Source organism: Somniosus microcephalus, chromosome 12, assembly GCF_052327205.1.
Source record: "Somniosus microcephalus isolate GS21.2 chromosome 12, FLI_Smic_1.0, whole genome shotgun sequence".
In the NCBI taxonomy this organism is placed as follows: domain Eukaryota; kingdom Metazoa; phylum Chordata; class Chondrichthyes; order Squaliformes; family Somniosidae; genus Somniosus; species Somniosus microcephalus.
The window spans coordinates 227,725,292-227,744,081 of NC_140998.1; the positions used below are offsets into that span (position 1 = coordinate 227,725,292).

The window sequence follows — 18,790 nt, forward strand, 5'->3', positions numbered from 1 at the left end:
CACCCTCTACACTGTCCCATCAAACACTCCCATGGCAGGTGCAGCACAGGTTAGATACAGTGTAAAGCTCCCTCTACACTGTCCCATCAAACACTCCCAGGGCAGATACAACATGGGTTAGATACAGAGTAAAGTTCCCTCTACACTGTCCCATCAAACACTCCCAGTGCAGGTACAGCACGTGTTAGATACAGAGTAAAGCTCCCTCCACACTGTCCCATCAAACACTCCCAGGGCAGGTACAGCACCGGTTAGTTACAGAGTACAGCTCCCACTACACTGTCCCATCAAACACTCCCAGGGCAGGTACAGCACGGGTTAGATACAGGCTAAAGCTCCCTCTACACTGACCCCATCAAACACTCCCAGGGCAGGGACAGCACTGGTTAGATACAGAGTACAGCTCCCTCTACACTGTCCCATCAAACACTCCCAGGGCAGGTACAGCACGGGTTAGATACAGAGTAAAGCTCCCTCTACACTGTCCCATCAAACACTCCCAGGGCAGATACAGCACGTGTTAGATACAGAGTAAAGCTCCCTCCACACTGTCCCATCAAACACTCCCAGGGCAGGTACAGCACCGGTTAGTTACAGAGTACAGCTCCCACTACACTGTCCCATCAAACACTCCCAGGGCAGGTACAGCACGGGTTAGATGCAGGCTAAAGCTCCCTCTACACTGTCCCCATCAAACACTCCCAGGGCAGGGACAGCACTGGTTAGATACAGAGTACAGCTCCCTCTACACTGTCCCATCAAACACTCCCAGGTCAGGTACAGCACGGGTTAGATACAGAGTAAAGCTCCCTCTACACGGTCCCATCAAACACTCCTAGGGCAGGTACAGCACGGGTTAGATACAGAGTAAAGCTCCCTCCACACTGTCCCATCAAACACTCCCAGGTCAGGTACAGCACGTGTTAGATACAGAGTAAAGCTCCCTCTACACTGTCCCATCAAACACTCCTAGGGCAGGTACAGCACGGGTTAGATACAGAGTAAAGCTCCCTCCACACTGTCCCATCAAACACTCCCAGGGCAGGTACAGGGGGTTAGATACAGAGTAAAGCTCCCGCTACACTTTCCCATCAAACTCTCCCAGGGCAGGTACAGCACGGGTTAGATACAGAGTAATGCTCCCTCTACACTGTCCCATAAAACACTCGCAGGGCAGGTACAGCACGGGTTAGATACAGAGTAAAGCTCCCTCTACACTGTCCCATCAAACACTCCCAGGGCAGGTTCAGGAAGGGTTAGATGCAGAGTAGAGCTCCCTCTACACTGCCCCATCAAACACTCCCAGGGCAGGTACAGCACGGGGTTATATACAGAGTAAAGCTCCCTCTACACTGTCCCCATCAAACACTCCTGGGGCAGGTACAGCACGGGTTAAATACAGAGAAACGCTCCCTCTACACTGTCCCATCAAACACTCTCAGGGCACGTACAGCACGGGTTAGATACATAGTAAAACTTCCTCTACACTGTCCCATCAAACACTCCCAGATCAGGTACAGCACGGGTTAGATACAGAGTGAATCTCCCTCTACACTGTCCCATCAAACACTCCCAGGGCAGGTACAGCACGGGTTAGATACAGAGTAAAGCTCCCTCTACACTGTCCCATCAAACACTCCCAGGGCAGGTACAGCACGTGTTAGATACAGAGTAAAGCTCCCTCCACACTGTCCCATCAAACACTCCCAGGGCAGGTACAGCACCGGTTAGATACAGAGTGCAGCTCCCTCTACACTGTCCCATCAAACACTCCCAGGGCAGATACAGCATGGGTTAGATACAGAGTAAAGCTCCCTCTACACTGTCACATCAAACACTCCCAGGGCAGGTACAGCACCCAAAGGAAAACACCAACAAATGCATGTAGAGCCGAACTAGGCAGATACCCACTGATAATAAACATCCAAAAACGAGAACTAAACTTTCTAAATCACCTCAAATCTAGTTCCCCAGACACTCTTCATTTTAAAGCCCTCCAGACCCAAGAGCTGAACCCAGAAACGAGTCCCCTGAGTCAGTTGTTACTGAAACTAAGTTCTCCTACCCAGCCGGACCCTGACCAGTCCCAGACCAACACTGCTCCCCAAACACCAATCCGAGTGAACCAAATCATTAAAGAATGCAAAGAAACCTACCTGGAACATTGGAACACAATAACCAAATGCCAAAGCAGATTAGAATGCTACCGGGCCCTAAAAAGAGAATATAAACTGGCAGACTATCTCTCGACCATCAGAGACACAAAACATAGACAGACCCTCACCAGATACAGACTAAGCGACCACCAACTGGCAATTGAAAAAGGAAGATACAAGAAATCCTGGCAACCTAAAGAAAATAGAGTATGTGATCACTGTCTGGCCGGCGAGGTTGAGACAGAGGTGCACTTCCTCCTAAAATGCGAAAAATTCAACGAGACAAGAAACATATATTTTGACAAGCTCAGCCTTACAACCCCAGATTTCAAAGAATTGGATGACCTGTCAAAATTAAGAATAGTCCTGGGGGAGGGAGACAGACCATATCTTGGTGCCCAATATGTAACAACATGTCACAACCTGAGGAACATTGAGTGACTAACGAGCACACCCATAGCATATATACGCTAAAAATGTTTAAATCAATACCGAATGTACCCAACGACTGTTTTAAATTAATACTGAATGCACCCAACGAAGGTCAACGACTGTTTAAATTAATACTGTCTGTACCCAACGAGGGTCAAAAACGTTTGACACCTACAGAATGTTGGAAACCTGTACTTTTTGTTATGTGAGCTTTGGCAACATGGTTCCCTGTAAACTTTCATGCCAATAAAGCATTTGAATTGAATTGAATTGAATTGTACAGCTCCTTCTACACTGTCCCATCAAACACTGCCAGGGCAGGTGCAGCACGGGTTAGATACAGAGTAAAGCTCCCTCTACACTGTCCCATCAAACACTCCCAGTGCCGGTACAGCACGGGTTAGATACAGAGGGAACCTCCCTCTACACTGTCTCATCAAACACTCCCAGGGCAGGTACAGCACCGGTTAGATAAAGAGTAAAGCTCCCTCTACACTGTCCCATCAAACACTCCCAGGGCAGGTACAGCACGGGTTAGATATAGAGTAAAGCTCCCTCTACACTGTCCCATCAAACACTCCCAGGGCAGGTACAGCACGGGTTAGATACAGAGTAAAGCTCCCTCTGAACAGCCTCATCCAACACTTCTGGAGAACATATAGCACGCTTTAGATGCAATCTTAGAATCCTACAATCTTACTGTACAGATGGAGGCCATTCGGCCCATCTTGCTTGTGCCAACTCTCTGAGAGAGAGAGCTATTAGCCCCACATTCCTGCTGTTTCCGCATTGCCCTGCAAATTTTTTTGAGCACCTCTTTGATTCTCCCCTTAACCTTCTCTGCTCGAAGGAGAAAAATCCCAGCTTCATTCGTCTTCCCGTGTAACTGAATTCCTCATCCCTGGTACCGTTCTGGTGAATCTCCTCTGCACCCTCTCCAAGGCCTTGATATCCTTTCTAATGCATGGTGCTCATAATTGGACACAATACTCTAGCTGAGGTCTAACTAATGATTTATAAATGTTTACCATAGGGTCCTTACTCTCTGCCTCTATTTATAAAACCAAGGATCCCGTGTGCTTTTTTAGCAACTGCATCAACTCGTCCTACCAGCTTCAAAGATTTGTGTATATGAACCCCAGGGGGCAAAAATTGGGTCACGCCCCCTTTGGGGCGCTAACTTCACCGGGGCGCCCTGAAAAAATTAGCGCACCTGCGCCCGAAATTCACTGGTAGCACCCTAAGAGGGAGGTGGGGTTTTACTGGAAGCGCCCCGCCTCCCTCTTGGGGTGCTGCGAGGGAATATCACGGCGCTACGTGTCACGGTTTCACACGCTGCAGCATGTCGCGCCGCGGTACTGCAGGCCTTCCTCCCCTTATTAAAGGGGAGGGGCCTAGCGCAGCGTGACCTGCGGCCCAGCTGGGCCACCAGGGATCGGAGTGCCACTCAAGAGGAGTGCCAGGCTCACGGACCGCTGCCGGCACCCCGCGGGGGGGCTGTACAGAAGGCCGGGGACAGCAATGGGGGCAGGTGCTGGCAAGTGGCCAGCAACAAAAATGGCCACCTGGCACCTTCTCTTTAATTTGCGCTGCCCCGGCCGCAGGTAGGCCCCCCTGACCCTGTCGGACATAGCGTCCAGCGTTAAGTCAGGGGGCGCTACCGAAGATCGCGGCCGGGGTGCGAGCGGGGTGCTGTGTGCGGTGATGACATCATCGCTGGAGGTGCAGCGCCGCGGGGTGCTACCGGTTAGCGCCGCCGCTAACCTCCTGCTGAATTTCACAGGAGGCATTGGCGGTGCCGCGCCCAGGCGCTAGTTGCTTTGTGCCCTGCTAACGCTAACGGGAGGCACAAATCAACCTAATTTTATCCCCAGGTGTCTCTGTTCCTGCACCACCTTTAAAATTGTACCTTTGGTTTATATTGCCTCTTTTTTCCTTCCAAAATGAATCACCTCACACTTCTTTGCGTTAACTTTGAACTGTCGAGTGTCCGCCCATTTCATAAGTTGTCCTGAAGTCTGTTACTCTCTTCACTGTTTAATACATTGTCAAGCTTTGTGATATCCGCAAACTTTGAAATTATGTCCCCTATACCTAAGCCCAAGTCAGTAATATATATCAAAATAAGCAGTGGTTCTAATACCGACCCGTGTGGAATGCCATTGTGTTCTTCCCTCCAGTATGGAAAACAACCTTTTACTTCTACTCTCTGCTTTCTGTCCATTAGCCAATTTTGTACCCACACTGTCACTGTCCCTTTAATCCCATGGGCTTTAATTTTGCTAATGGGTCTATTATGTGTTTGTTTTATTCATTCATGGGATGTGGGCGTTGCTGGCAAGGCCGGCATTTATTGCCCATTCTTGTTTCCCTTGAGAAGGTGGTGGTGAGCCGCCTTCTTGAACCGCTGCAGTCCGTGTGGTGAAGGTACTCCCACAGTGCAGTTAGGGAGGGAGTTCCAGGATTTTGACCCAGCGACGATGAAGGAAAAGCAAAATATTTCCAAGTCAGGATGGTGTGTGACTTGGAGGGGAACTTGGAGGTGGTGGTGTTCCCATGCGCCCGCCGCCCTTGTCGCTCTAGGTGGTAGAGGTCGCGGGTTTGGGAGGTGCTGTCGAAGAAGCCTGTGGTACTTTATCAAACACCTTCTGAAGTCCGTATACTCAACATCATCCGCACTACCCTCATCAACCCTTTCCATTACTTCATCAAAGAACTCAATCAAGTTAGTCAGACATGATTTGCCTTTAACAAATCCGTGTTGGCTGTCATTTATTAACCCATATTATTCCAAGTGCCAATTAATTTTGTCCCAGATTATTGTCTCTACGAGTTTCCCCACCACCAACGTTAGGCTGACTGGCCTGTAGTTGCCGGGTTTATCCATCTCCCCTTTTTCAAACAGGAGTATAACATTTGCAATCTTCCAGGCCTCTGGCACCACCCCCATATAAAAGGAGGATTGGAAGATTGTGGCCAGAGCCTCAGCTATTTCCACCCATACTTCCCTCAGCAACCTAGGTTGAATCCTATCCAGACCGGGTGACTTTTCTACCTTGAGCACTGGCAACTATTTTAGTACATCCTCTTTATCTATTTTTACCCTCTCTAATGCCTCTACCACCTCCTCCTTTACTGCTACATTAGCAGCATCCTCTTCTCTACTGAAGGCAGATGCAAACACAGAAACACAGAAGATAGGAGCTGGAGTAGGCCATTCGGCCCTTCGAGCCTGCTCCGCCATTCAATGTGATCATGGCTGATCATCCAAATTCAGTACCCTGTCCCTGCCTTTTCCCCATATCCCTTGATCCCTTTTGCCTCACGAAATATATCCAACTCTTTCTTGAATATATTTAATGAACTAGCCTCCACCGCCCTCTGTGGCAGAGAATTCCACAGGTTCACCACTCTCTGGGTGAAGAAATTCCTCCTCATTTCAGTCCTAAATGGCTTACCCCTTATCCTTAGACTATGACCCCTGGTTCTGGACTCCCCGGCCATCAGAAACATCCTTCCTGCATCTAGTCTGTCCAGACCTGACAGAATTTTATAGGTTTCGATGAGATCCCCTCTCAATCTTCTAAACTCCAGTGAGTATAAGCCCAATCGACACAATCTCTCCTCATACGTCATTCCTGCCATCCCAGGGATCAGCCTGGTGAATCTTCGCTGCACTCCCTCCATGGCAAGAACGTCCTTCCTCAGGTAAGGTGACCAAAACTGCACACAATACTCAAGGTGCGGTCTCACCAAGGCCCTGTACAACTGTAGCAAGACATCCTTGTTCCTGTACTCGAACCCTCTTGCTACGAAGGCCAACATACCATTTGCCTTCTTAACTGCCTGCTGCACCTGCATGCTTATCTTCAGCGACTGGTGCACAAGGACACCCAGGTCTCTTTGCACTTCCCCTTCTCCCAATCTATTGCCTTTCAAATAATAATCTGCCTTCCTGTTTTTGCCACCAAAGTGGATAACCTCACATTTATCCACATTATAGTGCATTTGCCATGTTTCTGCCCAATCACTCAACCTGTCCAAATCGTACTGGAGAAGTGCTCATTTAGTACCTCAGCCATGCCCTCTGCCTCCACAAGATCTCCTTTTGGGCTCTTAATCAGCCCCACCCTTCCTTGGATATACTTTTTCTCTTTATATGTTTATAAAAGACTTTAGTCTTCTCTTTTATATTACCCACTAATCTTTTCGCATTACCCCTTTTATTTCCTTTTTTAGATCTCCTCTGCACTCTCTGTATTCTGATTGGTTCTCTACTGTCTTATCAACCTGACATTTATTATAAGCCTCCTTTTTCTGTTTCATTTTAATCTCTATGGGCGTGGAATTTGATACCGCCCCGCCCAGGAAGTGGAGTGCAATGTCGGCGCTGAACTTCCTGGTGGGGCGGTAACCGAGGCGATGTCGGGATGCGATCGGCTGAGCTCCACGGAGGGGAGGGCCGCTGTGCACTCTGCAGGGCCTCCAATGGCCCAACTAGGCCACCAGGGCGGCGTGGTGCCGCGGCCGCAGTCCAGCACCGAGACGTGGCGCCGGGCTGTGCGATGGCGGACAGGACCGCACCATGGCACACCATAGAGGGCCGACCTGGAAGTCGGCCAAAAAAAAGGAAATGGTGGCGCGGGACGCGGCCGCACCTCCCCTTTAACTACCGCCCCGCGAGCGGAGGGTGGCCATGCTCCCGACCCGTGAGGCTTGCGCTGACATTGCCCGCGGCAGCCTCACGGAGCGCATCCGCATTTCTGCCGCAGGATGGTAAGGGGACGTCATTGCCCGGGGCGCTACCGGCGGGGGCGCGACGCTATTGGGTAGCGCCTCAGCAACGCCCCGTTGAATTTCGCGGGAGGCACTTTTTCCACCTCCCCCCGGATGATTAGCCCTTTGCGCCCTGTTAGCACCCCCCAGAGGCGCTAATGGTAGTCACATTGGAGCCAAATTTCGCCCCCTATATCTTTAGTCATCCAGGGAGCTCCAGCTTTGGATGCCCTTCCTTTCCCCCTCATGGGAATGTGTCTCGTCTGTACTCGAACCATCTCCTCTTTGAAGGCCTCCCATTGCTCATTTACTGTTTTACCTGCCAATCATTGTTTCCAATCCAATCTAACTGGGCCAGATCCCTTTTCAACTCACTGAAATTAGCCCTCCTCCAGTTGAGTATTTTCACATTTGATTGTTCTTTGTCCTTTTCCATAACTACTCTAAACCAAATGATACTGTGATCACTGTTCCCCAAATGCTCTCCCACTGAAACATGCTCCACCTGCCTCACTTCATTCCCCAGAACGAGACCCAGCACTGCTTCCTTCCTCATTGCAGCTCGAAACACACTGATCAAGGAAGTTCTCTTGTACACATTTCAGGAATTCTTCCCTCTCTTTGTCCTTCACACAATTTTTTCCCCAGTCGATACTAGGATAACTGAAGCCCCCCATTTTCATGAATGTTGTTATTACATCTTTCTGAAATGCATCCCTCTCTATCTTCCCATTATCGGGTGGTCTATAGTATACATGCAGCAGCGTAATAGCTCCTCTTCTGCTCCTTATCTCTAACCACATAGATTCAGTCTTTGAACACTTAAGTACAATGCATTGTGCAGTCAGCAGTGAACAAGCGGCGTTAGCCATTCATTACACTTACCCACAGACTTTCTGTGGGCTTTTGCACTAGAATGTGCGTTATTAGAGAGCCAAAACAGCGCCATGTCCTCTACAGGGGATCTGGGACCGGTGTGAACAGGGAAAGCAACTGTGCGTCTCCTTAACTAATCAGAGGGAAAGAAAGATGGGATTAAGAGAGAGAGCTAAAGAAACAAAGAAAAAGTTAAAGTAAAATGTACTTAACTTTTTTAATATCGCCAACAATAATTGAAGGAATGAGGCTCCACATTTGTGAAAGTTAATTTTCAGGGCCAGAGATGCTGTTTGGCAGTAATTAAGACTTATCGCGCCGTTAAAAAATTACTTACACTGGAATGGACAAATCCTAACCTTTTCTGGCGTGTTTTGTGGGTATCTATCACATAAGTACCGCAACTTCACGGGCTTCTATGTGTTTGAATGGTGAGTCTCTGGGGAGATACCGGTGTATCGAAGCTTCTGGAGGAGTAAGGCAACTCGAGCAGAAACCTCCTGATTTCCACATTTAATAGCGCATGTTGGAAGTTGCTGTCCAATTTACTCCTTAATAGCAGTTATTTCTACAGCAAAATCCGGGTCAATATTATCCTTTTCCAGGGCTGTAACAGTTTCTTTGATCAATACTGCCACCCTCTCTCCTTTTTTTGTCCTTCCCTATTTCTCCTGAATGCAGTGTCGCTGGGAATGTTAAGTTCCCATTCCTCCCCTTGTTTGAGCCAGGTCTCCGTTAATGCCACTTTAGCATATTCCCATGTGGCAACTTGTGCCTGCAGATTACCAATGCATTGCTGGTCATCTTCCAGAACTCGATAGACTCTGGAACAGTACCCATGGATTGGAGGGTAGCTAATGTTACCCCACTATTCAAAAAAGGTGGTAGAGAAAAAGCGGGGAATTATAGACCGGTAAGCCTGACATCGGTAGTGGGGAAAATGCTAGAGTCCATTATAAAAGATGTAATAGCAGAGCAGTTGGAGAGCAGTGACGGGATCGGACAAAGTCAACATGGATTTACAAAGGGTACATCGTGCTTGAGTAATCTACTGGAATTTTTTGAGGATGTAACTGGTAGAATAGATAAGGGAGAACCAGTGGATGTGGTGTATTTGGACTTTCAGAAGGCTTTCGATAAGGTCCCGCATAAGAGATTATCTTGCAAAATTAAGGCACATGGGATTGGGGGCAAGGTATTGACTTGGATAGAGAACTGGTTGGCAGATAGAAAGCAAAGAGTTGGAATAAACGGGTCATTTTCCGAGTGGCAGGCAGTGACTAGTGGGGTACCGCAAGGATCGGTCCTAGGACCCCAGCTGTTCACAATATATATTAATGATCTGGACGAGGGAATTGGATGTAGTATCTCCAAATTTGCAGACGACACAAAGCTGGGTGGGAGGGTATGCTGTGAGGAGGATGTTGTGAAACTCCAGTACGATTTGGACAGGTTGGGTGATTGGGCAGAAACATGGCAAATGCACTATAATGTGGATAAATGTGAGGTTATCCACTTTGGTGGCAAAAACAGGAAGGCAGATTATTATTTGAATGGCAATAGATTGGGAGAAGGGGAAGTGCAAAGAGACCTGGGTGTTCTTCTGCACCAGTCGCTGAAGGTAAGCATGCAAGAGCAGCAGGCGGTTAAGAAGGCAAATGGTATGTTGGCCTTCGTATCAAGAGGGTTCGAGTACAGGAACAAGGATGTCTTGCTGCAGTTGTACAGGGCCTTGGTGAGACCGCACCTTGAGTATTGTGTGCAGTTTTGGTCGCCTTATCTGAGGAAGGATGTACTTGCCATGGAAGGAGTGCAGCAGGAATGACGTATGAGAGATTGTGTCTATTGGGCTTGTACTCACTGGAGGTTAGAAGATTGAGAGGGGATCTCATCGAAACCTATAAAATTCTGTCAGGCCTGGACAGACTAGATGCAGGAAGGATGTTCCTGATAGCCGGGGAGTCCAGAAATAGGGGTCATAGTCTAAGGATAAGGGGTAAGCCATTTAGGACTGAGATGAGGAGGAATTTCTTCACCCAGAGAGTGGTGAACCTGTGGAATTCTCTGCCACAGAGGGCGGTGGAGGCCAGTTCATTAAATATATTCAAGAAGGAGTTGGATATATTTCTTAAGGCTAAGGGGATCAAGGGATATGGGGAGAAGGCAGGGACAGGGTACTGAATTTGGATGATCAGCCATGATCTCATTGAATGGCGGAGCAGGCTCGAGGGGCCGAATGGCCTACTCCTGCTCCTATCTTCTATATTTCTATGTTTCAATCTTATCTGCCACATTCTGCATTTACACACATGCATTCCAAACCCCCTTAGTCTGATTTTATTTCTCCGCTGTCCCATCCCTCCTATTTCTGTACTCCTGTGGCATTCCTGAGAATGACCATTTAGTGTCAAATTAGTGCCAATTTTGTGCTGTGGGTCCATCGCCACTAAAAACTGGGTCAAAATGGAGAAACTCATTTTACATAGAACCCTTACAGCCAGCAGAAAGGGGAGACTCTCATTGCATTAGTGTGGGTTAGATTCAAACTATGTCCCAGAGGGGAAAGGACAGTATTTAAACCCCAGCAACATAATCATATAGGAATATGCGTGAGCTTCTGAAACATAGAAACATAGAAGATAGGAGCAGGAGTAGGCCATTCGGCCCCTCGAGCCTGATCCGCCATTCAATGCGATCATGGCTGATCATCCAAATTCAGTACCCTGTCCCTGCCTTCTCCCCATATCCCTTGATCCCTTTAGCCTTAAGAAATATATCTAACTCCTTCTTGAATATATTTAATGAATTGGTCTCTACTGCCTTCTGTGGTAGAGAATGCCACAGGTTCACCACTCTCTGGGTGAAGAAATTCCTCCTCATCTCAGTCCTAAATGGTAGTCAATGAGTGTCAGCATGGATTTGTGAAGGGCCGGTCATGTCTGACTGATCTAATAACGTTTCGGAGGAGGTCAGTAACATGGACAAGGGAGTGTCTCTGGATCTTGTATGTGTGGACTTCCAGAGGGCTAAATTATGAGGACAGGTTGCACAGACTGGGCTTGTATTCCCTCAAGTATAGAATATTAAACGGTGATATAATTGAGGTGTTAAAGATGTTCAAAGAGTTGGTAGGGTAGATCGATAAAAACTATTTCCTCTGGCGGGGAAACCGAGAACAAAGGGGCATGAGCTTAAAATTAGAGTTAGCCTGGTCAGGGATGTGATGTCAGGAAGCACTTCTTCTCCCAAAGGCTAGCGGAATTGAGGCTGGGGGTCAATTGAAAACTTTAGAAATGAGATTGATAGATTTTTGTTAGGCAAGAGTTTTAAGGGATGTGGAACCAAGCCGGGGAAATGGAGTTAACATACAGGTCAGCCATGCTTGAATTGAATGGCAGAACAGACTCGAGGGGCTGAAAGGCCTCCTCCTGTTCTTAAGTTGATCAAGAGATATCAATCAAAGACAGGTAAATGGATTTGAGGTGCAGAGCAGCCATGGTCTAATTGAATGCTGGAGCAGCCTCGAGGGGCTGAATGGCCGACTCCTGTTGCTTTAAATGTATGCAATTGCTTAACATAATTGGTAGAAGGCAAACAATCCCATCACTGCCCATCGCCCACGCACCCTGTGCTCTGGGTCATAACCACATGGAAACCTGTTATTGCTTTCTAGCGAAACAAGTATAGTTTCAAGGTGAGGCCACTTTGATTGGACGGGTCAAACCGTGACATCACAGAGTAAGCCCCACCCTCACACTGAGATGAGACATCACAATAGCTTTGTAAAGTAGATAAATATGAGCCAGGAGGAGATATAAACAGTTTGTGAATGCAAGGGAGCTGCACTGAGTCTGACGAACTGGCTGGTCTGTCTAAGACTGAATGCGGTCGGCTCGAACGCCTGAACAGCTTTGCTCTGTGAAGACAACACGAACAATTGAAACATCATCAACCAGCGGCTTGGACAGAATTCGTGAACTTTGAAAGGTTTGTCTTTCTGGGATGGCAGGAATGGACGTATGAGGAGAGATTGGGTCGATTGGGCTTATATTCGCTGGAGTTTAGAAGAATGAGGGGATCTCATTGAAACTTATAAAATTCTAACAGGACTAGACAGACTAGATGCAGGAAGGATGTTCCTGATGGTTGGGGAGTCCAGAACCAGGGGTCACCGTCTAAGGATAAGGGGCAAGCCATTTAGGACAGAGATGAGGAGGAATTTCTTCACCCAGAGAGTGGTGAACCTGTGGAATTCTCTACCACAGAAGGCAGTTGAGGCCAATTCATTAAATATATTCAAGGAGTTGGATATATTTCTTGAGGCTAAAGGGATCAAGGGATATGGGGAGAAAGCAGGGACAGGGTACTGAATTTGGATGATCAGCCATGATCTCATTAAATGGCGGAGCAGGCTCGAGGGGCCGAATGGCCTACTCCTGCTCCTATCTTCTATGTTTCTATGTCTTTACCTGTTTATCTTGTATTATTAGTGAAAGTCATAATGAGCAATATGAACAGTTTATCAGATACAGTAATATTGATGCACAGTCAGGTGGAATAGTTCAGTTTGTTATTGGTAGTTCTTCCATAGCGTTGCTCATAGGTAGTCTGGGTCCCGGAGCCTGGTTACTGATGGTTACTGAGCCCCACTCCTCACTGACCGGCTCCTCCCAGTCCTGGAGTTTAATGCTCACTCCCTGATCTGTAAATGTAGACAACTATTTACTGACTGTGACTAACTGTGTTTGGAGCTGTACTTCCAGCTTGTATCATTCCCCGTGAAAGTCAGAGTCAGTTACAGCAAAATCCGTGCAGATATAAAGTCTCAAATCCTGGAAACTGAAAGCAGGTCAGTACATGCTGGTTGTTCTGATCAACTTGTCCTGGACACGGGGATAGTCTGTGGGACAGCTCAGCCCGACCATTTAAAAAGTCAAGAGCGTCCCTCTTGAAACCAGTGATTGGTATTGAATGAACGGGTCTAAATAAGAGGAGAGGCTGACAGGGAGAGAGAACAACTGAATAATCAGTTTCTCAAAGTGTTCACCAGTACTGAGAGCTCAGGGTTAGGACTCGAAGAATGTACTCCTGGGCAGTAATGCCACTGGAGCTGCCTTGACCGAGCTTGGTACCTGCCCACACAGCTCGACGCTGGCCCAGGTGTTGACTTTTTAAAGGGAATTTGACAAATCCTTTTACAGGTTATATGGTTTACTATACGAGGGGAGCGATAAAATGCCGGTCGTTGTCCTTGTTGCAATCCAGTGATTTTTGTCATTTCTTCTTCTGCCACAGGTACAGGTTGGTGTCAGGACGAGTGAGAGGAAATGGACGGTTTCATCAAACTACCAACAGACTAAAGTTGTCAGTAACAAAACCACAAAGACAACTGGATCACACATCCTGACCAAAATCACATCAATGCCAGCAGAGATACCACAAAGGAGGAAACAGCAACATTGAAATACCCCTCAACCCATCTTTCCTTTTCCCATCCATTTCTTTAGTGTCAACTGTACATCTTCTAATTTCTTTCTTTGACGGCCAATAACATCCATTTAAACTCGCAGCCAATGATTGGAGATGGTGTTAAACCAACTCTTTCCCTTCTGGCACGTTTCTTTCCCATTTAAAAAAATTTCCCACGGCCCCTCTCCCTCCTCCCTAGTTCTCCCCTGGGCCGGACCTTCATGTCCAGCCCTCAGGTGCCCGCATCGGCATCAAGCACCAACCCTGCTCCAACTCCAGGCTCAGTTCGGCATTGCTCGGGGTTAACTGCACTGGCACTGGATAGGGCCCAGTCCATACAGTCATCTCCGACCGATGTCGACCGGTGGTCCAAGTGTTGGGACTGAACAGGAAAGTCTCAAGGGTGGACGCTCCGGTTGTTGCCTCGATGGTGTGGAATGGGATGAGCTGGTTAAAGCCAATCCATCCCAGTCAACTACATCGGGTGAAACCCCGGTACCACTTGTACTGAGGCCTCCCAGGATAGAGGAAGAGTCCTCCTCTGGCACCAGCTGGTTCGGAGGTGTCCGTGCCTACTGGTGCCAGAATCAGGCTGGTTCCCCCAAGCGCCACCAGCTACTGTTGGTGTGTCCTTCCCCAGAGGCATCCGTCCCCTCTGGTGACACCAACGCAGCCCCGGGACATTAGTCTCCAGTTGGCGCCAGCTCATTTGGGGGCACCACCCTCAGTGGACTCGACCCTACACAGGGTCACCTATGCTGCGGGTGATGTCCACTTTGGTGAGTGCAGCTGCAGATCTCTATTTATAGATCTGTGGCTCCCACCCACCACTGTGGACCCACCTTCAGCCGCTCCCTACGACACTCGAGAGGCACTCCCAGGGAGGGTGCGTGCGCTCCAGAAACCAAACTGGGAGCCTGAGTTGACCACGGATTCCGTGCGTTGAGGTTTTTCCATGTATTCAAAACAAGGGTGACTTCGAGTCTGAAACTGTGAGTTCCGGAAGTCCCATCACTTGTGGGGGTTGAGTCTTTACCTGGGGTCTTGCAAAGGCCTCAGGCATCGACCTTTGTTGGATTCCCCCTCCCAATTTCCAAGGCAGTTTGGGCGGACTTGATAGGCGCGCCACAGTTATGGCCAAGGTAGACAGCCCCGCCACTCTGCCTCACAACTTAAGGTTCGCTGGTACATCTGGTGAACTTCAGTCGTGAAAGCCTCAGAAGGAAGGGGACTGCCCAGGAAACTAGTCCTGTTCCACCCACCAGAATCCAATTGGTGGGACATGTGGGTCTGGCAGACCTTCCTGCAGGGTTTGGCGCATATCCTGAATTCCCTGCCATCAAATCCACTGGGGCTGGCTTCACTGACCAGTATGTGAGTTGAGGGAGCAATCCCTGCCAGAGAGGACCACCTTCAGAGAGCATCTGCTGCAGCAGCAGACTGTGTGGGTGCTCTCAATGTAGGAGCAGAATCTATCGTCCAGTGGATCTTGCATCGCCACTTAGTTTGTCCTCACACCTTGGGGATCCTTCAGGTTCTGCAGATGCCCGTTGGTGCTGAGGGCTTCTTTGGCGAGCAAGTGGAGGATCTGCTGTAGCAGAACGTTCAGGCATTCCCGAATTGACACACAAGGGTGGGGGGGCACTGCTCACTTTGTAGCTTAGCCCACCCCATCTATAGGCCCCTTCCACTCGCCAACACCAGTCCACTCACCATCACCAATCCATTCACCACCACCATCCACTCACCACCACCAATCCATTCACCCCCACCAGCCTATTCAAGGCCTTATCCGGAGCACAATGTCCTTTGTATCTTGCTAGCCCGTCATTCCAGATTAGGACCTGGAATGCAGGTAGCTCACAAGTAACATTCGAGACCCTGTCCAGCTCCACCTCCCCCAGCAGTGATCATGCCTGGATAGCCCACCTCAGAGTTGTGTGGGTGGGCTATTTCCAGTACTTCCCTGTGGAAGTGGATCACTCTGGATGTTTGGTTTGTCCATCAGAAGAATCATCTACGAGTGGGCATACTGGCAGGTCTTCTACCATCCACATTGAGAGCGAGTGATCGTCATCCAGAAGGCTCAACTGTTGGGGGTATTTCTCCAGTTGAGCCTTCTGGATGACCATCACTCTGCCAGTAATGTATCCACAGGTCTCCTTTGTCGCAGCATCTGAACTAGAGCTGGTGGTCCTGGGAGCACAGTGTTCTCCATACATTGGTGCTACAGCCATCAGGCTCTTCAGCTAATGCTTTGACATATGGGTGGGAGCCACATTCAGGATGAATGGTCTTCTCGGCCAGTGATTTCACTTGGCATTTCAACAGGCTCGGGGTATGAACGGTATAATAGGACATCTCCACTTTCAGACTCGGTGCAGGGTAAGTCAGTGTGTCTGCAGACAGACAATATGACAAGGGTCCGGTAAGTCAACAAACAGGGTGGGACCCTCCTTCCTGGGTCCCTCTGTCAAGATGACGCGTTGCTTCCCATTGGTGCTTGAACAACGGGGTGACACTCTTGGTGCCACATTTGGCCCGGGGAGGACAACACAACAGTCGGCACACTCAGCTGCTCTGTAGTCCACCCTAACTAGTGGATGATCCACACTGAGGTAGTCCAGAACATCTTCAGGACTTGGGGGGTTTACCAGGTCGATCGACTTGCTCGCATCACCGGATAATCACCAATCTGCTGGAGGACCTCAGGCAGTCAGGGCGGAGGCCCGACAGTCTTTCGTGCTTTTGTTTCTGGATTCTGTTGCTCAGGGTTGCCTGATCTCCAGGATGCTCCAGGAAATTGCAGCAGGTGGTGGTTCTGGTTAACCCTTTAGTTACCTCACAAACCGTGATTCAGGGACACCCGGGTATTGAATACACACTTTGATTTCAGGAGCCCACGGGAGAAATCCAAGTCATTTTTAGAGTATAGAGGACCCTACCTTTTTTAGGGAATTTTTCATTCTGACATCCTCCACACACTGCTGGACACTGTCCAACTGGTACTCAGGGTGAGGAGGGCGGACCGTACCTGCAAGCGAACAGACTCTCCGGCTCCCAGGACAAATAGATCAAAGTGGGTGTTATTCACGGGCGCCAGCGCCAGATCCAAACAGTAAGCTGAACCGTCAGGATCTGGATTTGGATCTTGCCAGCTTCTGATTGATGGCCTGGCAGTTGAGATGGAATGCCCGTCAGATTAGGGTATACCAGCAGTGCGGCACTCCTGGGTAATGCTCACTTTATTGTGTCTGTCTTGGTCATTTAAGCCTCTGTTCCCATACAAGTACCTCCACCTTCCTCGTCCTCAGTACTACTTGGTTAGTCGCCAGCAGTGTGTGCAGAATGCCTGAATGAAGATCACAGCTCCCTTGTCAGCTGTTCCCATGTCAGCTGCTCCCTTGTAAGCTCCTCTTCATTCTTCAAGTGACGCGGCATTTGCCACCCACCTGGTTGTCTCTTGGGTCTAGTGGGGAGTGTTGGTATGTCTTTTCCTCGTTCTGGGTTGTCTTTGGGTGTCAACAAACTGGGTTCTGGGGTGTGCTAAAAGTTAACACTGCATGGGAGTCGGGGAGGGAGGGGAAAAACAAGTGGGTTTGTCCTTCAAAGTTAGGACGTCTTAACAATATGTCTTAACAGGGAAGGTCACGCCTTAAGAGATTTTCCCCAGGCAAATTGTGCCGATGCATCCCGGTAATTTGATCCACGTTCCACCCCCAATGTTTAGGAACGGATGTTCCCAGCAAATTAAACGGTGTCACAGTTAACACTTTAAAGAAAAGATTGGGGACAGTTTTCGTTCAACCTGGAACGACAGAAGTGGGAACTCTAGACAACCTGCCAACCAGTTTCTCGTCATCGCTGAATATTGGGTTTGTGACTGCTGCTACAGAACTAGACTGGAGATTGTTGAAGACCAGGCTCCCGGGGATTGTGTTCAATTGATGTTAGCAGAGTTGAAGTGAGAAAGTAATTGTCTTAGAATATTTGGGCCATAATGATCTCCTGGAGTAGTTTCGATCGCCTAAGGGGGTCGGAGAGGAATTTCCCAGATTTTTTTCCCAAATTGGCCTGGGTTTTTATGTCTGGTTTTTCGCCTCTCCCAGGAGATCACATGGTGGGGGGCTCCATATATTGCGATGGACAAGGCTGGATGGACCAGAGAGTCTTTTCGTGTACAAGTCATCTTTCAATAACTGAAATGTGAGAAGTTTAACATCTGAAAATAAACGTGGATTGAAAATGAACAAACTTACTGTGTGTCTCCTGATTTGTGCACGGATCATTGAAGGGAACAGAAAGGGGAAGAGATGAGTTCTGATTGTCCCTGGGCTCAGTTACTGACTGGGTGAACTCTTTGAGCCACACACTAGGCTGGACCCAGATTGATTCCCCAGTCTGCACATACAAACATACAAAAAGACATACAAAAGCAGATGAAGACTATCAGGCCCATTAAGCTCACCCCATCCAGTAGACAGTAGGGCCGCACATGCTGCCGTCCCACCTACCAGTTACGCTATCTCTGGAAACAGACAAAGAAACATGGCCAATTCAGGAAAAACCTCTGGCCATTTGCTCTCCAACTCCCAACACATGACAATGTAAACTAACCACTAACTCGCTGTAACTGGTAATGTCCTCTCAGAGACTGGCCAAGATCATACAGCACAGAAGGCCATTCAGCCCATCGTGCCTCTGCCAGCTCTTTGAATGCACTATCCAATTAGCCCCAGTCTCCCGCTCTTTCCCCGTAGCCCAGCAAATTTTTCCTTTTCAAGCATTTACCTAATTCCCTTCTGAAAGTTACAGTGGATGGAATTATAAGTTGGTGGAATTCTGTCATGTGATCCCCAAAGTTCCAGTAACTAAATTGCCAAATCCCCTAGTCAGTAAAACCTGGATTGGGCTTATTCAGTCACTAAAACACCAGTGGCACTTTCAAAGTCCCAGGCCACGTCAAGGAACTCCTCCAAACACAATTAACCAACAAAGTAGTGAATTGGTACAAAAACAAATACTAGTGGGGAGGGGCTGGGAGTGAAGAATTGAGCGGGGGAAACAAGGCAACACTTGGC

The 18,790-nt window shown here is 48.6% G+C and overlaps 1 long non-coding RNA gene across 1 annotated transcript; it reads left to right on the forward strand.

Annotated features, from left to right (window-relative positions):
* The first annotated feature begins 11,096 nt into the window (after positions 1-11,096).
* On the forward strand, positions 11,097-17,963 carry LOC147110229 (uncharacterized). Its single transcript, XR_015080405.1, has 2 exons — positions 11,097-12,227; positions 13,536-17,963. It is a non-coding gene; the product is annotated as an uncharacterized LOC147110229 (long non-coding RNA).
* Positions 17,964-18,790: the final 827 nt, after the last annotated feature.